We start from the raw sequence: 6,836 nt of genomic DNA, 5'->3' as shown, positions 1-6,836 counted from the left end.
GAACAAAGCATTAACACATAGTGAATACATGAACTCCTCAAACTACGGTCATCACCGAGAGTGGGCCCGGTTGTTGTCATTCCGGGGTTGTCGTATAACCGTAGTAGGTGACTATAACTTGCAAAATCGGATCTAAAACATGGATATAATGATGAATTCCTAAACGGTTAAGATCTGAGTTCATGGCACCCGGGCCCGAAGTGACAAGCATTAAGCATAGCAAAGTCATAGCAACATCAATCTAAGAACATAGTGGACACTAGGGATCAGGCCCTAACAAAACTAACTCGATTACATGATGAATCCCATCCAACTCCTCATAGACCAGTGAGCCTACGAAGGAATTACTCACTCCCGGTGGGGAGCGTCATGGATTGGCGATGGAGATGGGTTGGTGATGACGAAGAACGAAGATCCCCCTCTCCGGAGCCCCAAACGGACTCCAGATCTGCCCTCCCGAGGAAGAACAGGGCTTGGCGGCGGCTCCGTCTCGGGGATTGTGATAATTCTTTCTCTGATTTTTTTTCTGGAAATATGTGATTTTATAGTATCAGGGGGGTCGTCTGCGGGGCCACCAGGTGGGTACAACCCACCTGGGCGCGCCAGGAGAGGCGGGTGCGCCCTGGTGGGTTGTGCCTACCTAGGTGCCCCTCTCCTGCAGGTCTTGGCTCCAGAAATTCTTATTATTGATATAAAAAATCCTCGCAAAGTTTTGTTCCATTCCGAGAACTTTTATTTCTGCACAAAAACAACGCCATGGTAGTTCTGCTGAAAACAACGTCAGTCTGGGGTTAGTTTCATTCAAATCATGCAAATTAGAGTCCAAAACAAGAGGAAACGCGTAAGAAAAAATAGATACGTAGGAGGCGTATCACATTCCAATAGACTTAGCAAGTGTTTGATGGTTGGAAACTCAAATGTGATTCGAGTTCTATGACTACATGTGTTTCATCACATTTTTCACATGCATTTCTCGCTACGTCACAACCAACACCAAACACATATAAAATTTGTTAGCTTTAGGCTGTAGACTGTAGTTTATATTCACAGTCTATCAATGACCACCCAAAAACATACTACATGAATGAATGCTAAACTCTTAGAATGACACCCCCATCCTATATATATGTACATTTTGAGAACTTGCCTCTCAGTCGAGAGAGATAGTCCTTTCAATTGTGTAATGTCGGGCTTACATCTATTTCCCTCTTCTGTTCAACGTACTTGTGAGCTTTGAGATACTGGAGGCAAACAAAGAAAAAGAAGGAATTGCCTTCTTCCCTTGCTGCGTTAGTGGTGCCATCCAACTTGCTACTTGTGATGCATCGCTCACCTCTTTCCATGAGATTGCAACGATTGTCTCTCCGCGGGGAGGCGAGTATAGCATACTAAACAACCCCACAAAGTACATCGTTTTGCATTGCCTAGATACCAAGGTATTGGGCACTTCTTCAGTGCAGCTAGTGTTATTGCGTATCTCGTGAAGATTCACCCGTTTTCTCTGGTTTTGTTGTTCTTAACCCAGCACCCTCCAATCGGCGTGGTTTCGCACTCCTCAAAATTAATGAAGCAATTGAATTCCTGCCCTCGATAGTTTTTTTGTTTCTTTTTTGCGTGGCTCAAGATTTGTAAATTAGTGAAAGCAAGGAAATTTGAGATGCTCATGTTCTATCCATTGGAGCGGAGCAAAGAGAAGATACATCTAGACCAAAACTTTTAGGGAAAAAATGTGTGTGGTTGCTTTCCTCCAAATACAATTCTACCAAGTAGTGTATGTTCTTCATCAGAAAATGTATGGGCCTAGAGTCATGGTGCGGTTGCTCTCATAGCTCTCCTAGTTAATGGGAATCCTGATCCCAATCCAACGCAAGGGGTCACTATTGCCAGATACTCGTCCAGGTTCAGAGCACGCACTATTAATACAGAGAGGCAGCGTCTCTGTTCTTGCACACCCGCGGCAGCGTAAACCTCGGCATTCACATAGTTTCCTTAGGGGAGTAGGCATTCCCATAGTTTGTCATTATAGCACGAACCGCCATTAAAGTTTGGTATGCATCTTAAAAAATTTCCTTCATGAACTAGCTTACGTCTATCCAACCATAAATACTAAGCTGTTATAGCAATCAATTCACTTGCATTCTGAAGGCCCAATATAGACGATTCTTGATATGGCATAAGAGTAAGAATTAAAGTACTACCTCTACTGCACGATCCACAACACAATATTTATTAATCACCTCATACAACCCCAACTTATCTCAAACTCTTTCGCCTTCTGATAAAGAAACAACATGTGTTTTGTATCTTCTGGCCCATTCGAGCATGATAAGCAGATGGGCATAACTTTCATGTGTTTATTAGCAAGCGTAACACAACTCGGGAGGGTTCCATGCAGCGTACGCCAAATCATTTTTTTAACCTTTGTCGGACAAGATAATTTCCAAATCTTATCATAGATAGGATTGACATTAGTTCTACCCATACACCATTTCTATGTTGCAATTTCCTCCCATGTTGGTTCCATTCTTCCAAATAAGCCAATCGAACAGTGAACAAACCAAATTTTGTATAACTCCAAACAATGAAATCCAACATATTATACATCGGGAGGGTAATCGCGAGTACGCGTTGAGCATTAATTGGCCACAACATTTGTCTCACCAAGTCTTCATCCCAAAAGTTCATGACTATAACAATAAAATCAGAAACCTTTGATAGAAGTTGCCCTCTTCTAGGAGTAATAATTTTCTTATTCGCATAGCTTGGGATCCATGCATCTCTCCAGATATCAATATCTTTCCATTTCCAACTTTCCATATATTACCATTTTTTAGAGAGTTAACTCCCGCCATAATGCTTTGCCAGGTAAAAGAGAAACCCTTTTTCAGACTTGCATTCATTGAATTGCCAGCTAAAAAATATTAGTTCTCAAAATAGGAGCGCATAAAGAATCGGGATTATCATGTAGACACCACGCTTGTTTGGGTAATAAAGCCATATTGAAACAACGTACATCTTGGAAGCCCATACCTCCTTAGTCTTTTGGGACACACATCTTCCACCACACCATCCAATGCATTCTCTTCTGATTGTCCTCGTCACCCACCAAAATTGCGGCATCATGTCAATGATTCCTTTGCAAAAGAAAAATGAATTTTAAAGACGAACATGGCATAAGTTGGCATAGCCTATACAATTTTGGCGAGAGTTATATCTATGTGGGACCAACCTAAATATCTATCATCTCTCTCTCTCTCTCTCTCTCTCTCTCTCTCACACACACACACACACACACACACAGTGAATTTGTCAACATCCCTCCATGTTTGTTAAGAAAGTTGTTAAGAAAGTTGCCAATCTTTTTTTCTCAAATTTCAAATAGAATAATTGGCATTCCACCCGTATGTACCAATAGACTTAGCAAAGGTTTGATGGGTGGAAATTGAAGTGTGATTCGAGTTCAGTGACTACATGCGTTTCATTACACATTTTCACATGCTTTTCTTGCTACATGACAACTAACATCAATCACATATAACATTTCTTAGCTTTCGGCTGTAGTTTATATTTGTGGTTCTTTAGTAACAACCCAAAGAACATACTATCTGAATGTTAAACTCACACTTCTAGGATGACACCCCCATCTTCTCTATATATATGTATGCTTTGAGAAACTCGCCTGTTGATTGGGAGAGTTAGTCCTCATCAATGTATAATGGCAGGCTTGCATTCATCCCCCTCTTTTGCCCAATGTATTGTGAGTTTTGAGATGGTAGAGGAAAACAAAGAAAAAGAAGGAATCATCTGCTTGCCCTCCTTCATTAGTGTTGACATCCAACTTCTCATTTGTGTTGCATCGCTGACGTCTTTTTATGAGATTGCTTTGATTCTCTCTCCGCGGGAAGATGAGTGTAGCATACTAAGGAATCCAACGAACTACAACGTTTTGCATTGCCTAGATACCAAGCTATCGACCAGATCTTCGTCGCCATTATTGTTATTGCGTATGTCATGAAGATTCAATCTTTTTATCTGGTCCTTGTTGTTCTTAAACCAGTACCCTCCAATCGTCATCAGTCCAGTCGGCTCAAAATTACTGAAGCAATGGAACTCCCGCCCTCGGTAGTTGTTTCTTTTCCTTTTTGCGTGGCTCAAGATTTGTAAATTAGTAAAAGCAAGGAAATTTGAGACGCACATGTTCTATCCCTTAGAGCGGAGCAAAGAGAAGATACATTTGGACTAGAACTTTCAGAGAAAATATGTACTCTGTGGTTGCTTTCCTCCAAAAAAATTCAACTAGCAAGAAGTTGTATGGGTCCAGCGTCAAGGTGCGGCTGCTCTCATAGCTCTCCTAGTCAATGGGAATCCTGATCCCAATCCAGATACTCGTCCAGGTTCAGAGAACGCACTATTAATACAGAGCGGCAGCGTCTCTGTTCCCGCACACACCCGCCCGCGACAGCCTAAACCCCGGCGACTCCCCGGAAGTCATGGTAATGTTGCTCTCTCGCTTTCCTTGCCAAAGGGAGCACGTGGATATTATACGTAGACTTGCTGGAGCAAACGGCCTCGAAATACAAGTGTGGCTGTTATGGGCGAGAGTGCCCAGGCATGCCATGGTGCATGCTGAATCATGCGCTCCGATCCAGACTAGCCGTCGCGGCCGAAGAAATTGGCACTTCTTCTCAGCGGGCCGGAGCCCGTTTTCATGCCGCTTCCTCTGAACAAAATGGCACCTTGACGCCGTGCGTATGTTTCCATGCCGTTTCTATGGCTGCAAGGGACGACGCATACGAAGATTACATTTGTTGGAGCCCGCGGGGCCGGCCAAGGTACTCCGGAGCGGCGTCCCGCATCGGTTCGGTTAGCGGCTCGGTGAGAGCATCTACGGTTGGGCGTCCTAAACCGTTTTAAAACGTTTGGGCGCTTTGTTTGGTCACTGACCGGTCACGATATTTTGATCTAGACGAACACCTCAAACGAGTATCAAACGCCCGGACTGACCGGCATCCCTCATATGCAGGCCCAATTATGAGGCAGAATAGGGCGCCCCGCGCGTCCGCTACGTCGAATCCAGCCCACGCTGGCCCATCAGACCCCGCATATATTCATCCCCATCCGTTCACTGGACCAAATCCTAACCACTTCACACTCCTCTCTCATCCACTCCCTCCGCCACCCTAGCTCCTCCGGCGATTTTCGGCCGTCTACGGCATGGCGGGCAGCGGATCTGACTCCGGCCAGTTTGGATCCATCGATAGGGGTGTCATCCCGTGCGGTTTGAAGGAGGCAATGGCGGTCCGCATTGCACTTCGCCGCTGCTGGAAGGACAGCGCTCGGCCGACGAACGGATCTGTCCGGCATGACTACGTTGTGTCGGCTCAACGGGCGCTCAGGGCCTCTGGGGCTGGATCATCGCGATCCCGGCAGCCGAAAAATCTCTCCTTCCCCATCACTGGTCGGGCATACTATGAGTCCCACCGGGAACGGGTAGACTGTCGTGGGAAGGAGAGGATAAGGGCCGCCGAGGCCCATATAGCGGCGGAAATGGCGGCGACGAAGGCGGCTGATGCGGCGGCGCGGGAGGCTATAGAGGAGGAAGCCATCTGTGTCAATATTGTGAAGAAACGACAATGGGGAATATACGCGCCCTCCTCGAGAGCAGAATCCGAACTGCCACCGAAGGAGGACAACTCTGGCGACGAGCAGATCCGGCTCGGTCCCTACTGCGTCTTCGACCGGTACTTCCGCGATAAGGGCGGCTAGGGCACCGGGAAAGGCAAGGACAGCCGTGGATGATCTCCACCATAGCCAGACATGCCAAATTTTGGTAGTCTGGTGGCATGTTTAGTGTAGTGGGATCCAGTAGCCGGACAATGTGTGTGCATCAACGTAGTTGCATGAATTTAAGATATGATAATTGAGATGTTCAGATGTGAAATGCATTATTTAAGGCGAAACCAATCAGTGTACATGGACGCGCCCAAACGTTTGAGGGGCCAGATTTGAAAAGTTCAGCTATAGATGCTCTCGGGTCCCACTTTATCAACTCACAGATCTCATGGACTTGTCTACAGCCACGATAATTTGCCGTCCAATGAGCCAAGGACACGGACAAAAGCTCAACCACTTCGGATGGATAGCGTGCATCCGAACTGTACGAGGAAGCAGTCAAAGCCTAGGCTTTGATCTACCATTAACTTAGTGAATTATACATTTTGATTTCATTAGTGAACTATACGTATTTTGGTTTCAAGCTTTATGCTCAGCTTTATGTTCGGTTCATGCCATCTTATGTCCTACCAATTTTCAGTAAGAGTTATTTTTAACACAATTTTCGGTAAGAGTTGTGACGATGATGTGAGCATCTTTTCATAGAATACGTGACTTTGTCAATCTCAAGATCTACCAGCTCAGACTCTCAGAGATGCTCAAAAAGCTAGAATTTGTGTGCATGTATTCGTAGGGGTGAGTGCACATGCACGTTGTGAGCATCTCGTCGTAGTATTATGTTTCTCAATAATAAAAATAAAAATGCCGATGCCCATGCACGGTCTAGAATACCATAGGATGCCAAATTTTGGGGACGCACATGTGGCCACCAACCAAACATATCCTTGGCCTCTTCATCCACCGAAGGTGATTTGGATGATAGCACGCTGATTCGGTAGACGTGGGAGTTCTTCAAGGCTGCTAGCACAATTCACCAAGCTATTAGATTATTTTAGTTTCCATGTCTCGGTTATAAAGTGAATTTCATTTCATACGCTAAGTGAGATTTATTATCTATGGCATATGAGACTAGACAAAATTCCAATCATAGGGCACCTCCCCCA

This window comes from Triticum dicoccoides, chromosome 2B (genome assembly GCF_002162155.2).
Source record: "Triticum dicoccoides isolate Atlit2015 ecotype Zavitan chromosome 2B, WEW_v2.0, whole genome shotgun sequence".
Lineage (NCBI taxonomy): Eukaryota > Viridiplantae > Streptophyta > Magnoliopsida > Poales > Poaceae > Triticum > Triticum dicoccoides.
Note: the sequence above shows the minus strand (reverse complement) of the source record.